Below are 3,582 nucleotides of genomic sequence, written 5' to 3' on the forward strand. Positions count from 1 at the left end.
CATATAATGATCTTAGTAATTTCACAGAATAACATTCTCTGGGTTTTGAACTTTGTGCTTCAAGCATCTTAAATCGTTCAGGGATTTTCATATATATATTACTATCAAGTGATCCATATAAGTAGGTTGTAACAACATCCACAAGACGCATTTTTAAATTTTCAGATACCGCCAAGCTAATCAAATACCGGAACGTAATTGCATCCATTACGGGAGAATACGTTTCTTCATAATCAATTCCAGGCCTTTGAGAAAAACCGTGTGCAACAAGTCGAGCTTTATATCTTACTATTTCATTTTTCTCATTTCGCTTTCGAATAAAGACCCATTTGTATCCAACAGGTTTTACACCTTCAGGTGTAAGGACTATAGGTCCAAAAACATTACGTTTATTTAGCGAATCCAATTCAACCTGGATGGCATCTTTCCATTTTATCCAATCCTGCCGATTTTTACATTCACCAAAAGATTTTGGTTCATGATCTTCATTATCATTTATGATGTCGATTGCCACATTATAAGAAAATATATCATCAATTTCTTCTATATCTTTTCGGTTCCATATTTTTCCAGTATTAATATAATTGATAGAGATTTCATGATTCTCGTCAGTTTGTGGTTCTGACAAAACATTTTCATCATCATGTGTTTCTTCAGGAACATCATTCTCTATTTTGTGATCATTATGTGTTTCTTCAGGAACATCATTCTCTATTTTGTGATCATTGTGTTTCTCTATGAATTTTCTTTTTCGAGGATTTTTATCCTTGGAACCAACTGGCCTTCCACGCTTCAGGCGTTTAATGACATCATGACTATCTTCAATTTGTTTCTTCGGAATTTCAATTCGAGCAGGGGCATTTGCAGCATGTATATATGATTTAGTTACCCCTTTTGTGTCTGCAAATGCATCTGGTATTTGATTTGCTATTCTTTGCAAGTGCACAATTTGCTGTACATCTTTTTCACATTGTTTTGTTCTTGGATCCAGATGTAACAATGATGATACATACCATGTAATTTCTTTTTCGGTATGTTTCTGTTCTCCCCCTAACATTGGGAAGATTTCCTCATTAAAATGACAATCAGCAAAACGTGCTGTGAACACGTCGCCTGTCTGTGGTTCAAGATATCGAATGATCGATGGACTATCATAACCAATATAAATTCCAATCTTTCTTTGAGGTCCCATTTTCTTTCGTTGAGGTGGTGCAATAGGCACATACACCATACATCCAAAAATTCTCAGATGAGAAATGTCTGGTTCTTTACCAAATGCAAGCTGCAATGGGGAGTATTTATGATATGCACTTGGTCTGATGCGAATTAATGAAGCAGCATGTAAAATTGCATGTCCCCATATAGAAATAGGGAGCTTTGTTTTCATAATCATTGGTCTAGCAATCATTTGCAGACGTTTAATCAATGATTCAGCCAATCCATTTTGAGTATGTACATGAGCAACAGGATGCTCAACAATGATTCCCATAGACATACAATAATCATTGAAAGTCTGGGAAGTAAATTCACCAGCATTATCAAGTCTAATTTTCTTGATTGTATAATCGGGAAATTGATTCCTCAATTTTATTATTTGAGCAAGTAATCTTGCAAATGCAACATTTCGAGTTGACAATAAACATACATGTGACCATCTGCTGGAGGCATCAATCAATACCATAAAGTATCTGAATGGTCCACATGGTGGATGGATTGGTCCACAAATATCACCCTGAATACGTTCAAGAAACATTGGTGATTCAGTTTGGATTTTGGCTGGTGATGGTCTTATAATAAGTTTTCCAAGAGAACATGCTTTACATTGAAACTTATTATTCTGAAAGATCTTCTGGTCTTTCAATGGATGACCATGTGTATTTTCTATAATTCTTCGCATCATTGTTGAACCAGGATGTCCTAATCGATCATGCCAATTGGTTAATATTGAAGAATTATCAATTACCATGTTTGATTCAATGGGACGTATATGTGTATAATGCAATCCAGTAGGGAGCATTGGTAGTTTTTCAATCACATATTTCTTTCCTGATTTATATGTGGTAAGACACATATATTTCTCATTCCCTTCATTCATTGTTTGAGTATCATACCCATGGGAATATATATCATTAAAACTCAACAAATTTCTTTTCGATTGTGGTGAATATAAAGCATCATTGATCAAAAATTTTGTACCATTAGGTAACAAAAATTGTGCTTTACCACATCCTTTAATCAAGTCTACAGGACCTGATATTGTATTCACCGTTGTTTTTGTTGGTTTTAGTTCCAAGAAATATCTTTTATCTCGGAGGATAGTATGCGTTGTACCACTATCGGGTATGCAAACTTCAGCTTTGCTCATAGCATTTTCCATATTTGAACTTCAAAAAATATGCAATGAAAAAAAATTAATGACAATACATATGTAAATATAACACATATCATAATTGTACAATAAAACATTATCATATAAATACATGAAAAATAAATTATTGTACATTTATATTCTACCACTATATTGTTCATTTTCAGAGAAATCATTGAGAAAATCTGCAGCATTAATTTTGTTCATTTCTATCCCACCAACATATTGATCATTTCCAGAGAAATCATTCATAAAATCAGCAGCATCAAAATGAGTTGAATCACTCAAACGATCACTTCGCTCGGTGAAGTTAGTCTCTTTTTCTTTCCCCTTTATCGATTTTTTATAGAGCTTGCAAAGGTGCTCAGGGGCTCGACAAATACGAGACCAATGTCCTGGAGTGCCGCATCTGAAACAAGAACTTTCAAATCTTTTCGAGTGATTTTCATTAACACTCATGTTCTCATGATGCATTTTCTGTGGATGGTTCGTGACGCCCTTTTGAGATGAGTTATAAAAATAACTATCTCTATTGTTTTCAAAAGCACGGCCTCGACCACGACCACGACCAATTCCACGTCCACGTCCACGACCACGACCACGACCTCGACCTCGAGCAAAACTTTGTCTTTGAATTTGATTTTGGTTTCCAGGTTTAAATTCATTTTTACTTACAGCATTTACTTCTGGAAATGCTGATGATCCAGTGGGTCGGGACTGATGATTTCTCATTAGTAGCTCGTTTTTTTCCACCACAAGAAGACAGACGATGAGCTCAGAATATCTCGCAAATCCACGCACTCTATATTGTTGCTGTAAAGTTATATTTGATGCGTGAAACGTGGAAAATGTTTTTTCAAGCATTTCCGATTCTGTGACCTCATGTCCACAAAATTTTAGCTGCGAGATTATTCGATACATCGCTGAATTGTAATCACTGACTTTCTTAAAATCTTGAAATCTTAACATATTCCATTCATCACGGGCGGTCGGAAGTATAACTTCCCTTATATGTTCAAATCTTTCTTTCAATCCTTTCCACAGAGCCATGGGATCTTTTTCGATGAGATATTCACATTTTAAACCTTCATCGAGATGTCGACGCAAAAATATTATAGCTTTTGCTTTTTCTTGTGATGAAGATATACCATTTTCTTTAATGGTCTCGCTTAGACCCAATGACTCAAGATGCATTTCTACATCGAGAGTCCATG

The sequence above is a fragment of the Primulina huaijiensis genome, chromosome 7 (assembly GCF_012295235.1).
Source record: "Primulina huaijiensis isolate GDHJ02 chromosome 7, ASM1229523v2, whole genome shotgun sequence".
Taxonomy (NCBI): Eukaryota; Viridiplantae; Streptophyta; class Magnoliopsida; order Lamiales; family Gesneriaceae; genus Primulina; species Primulina huaijiensis.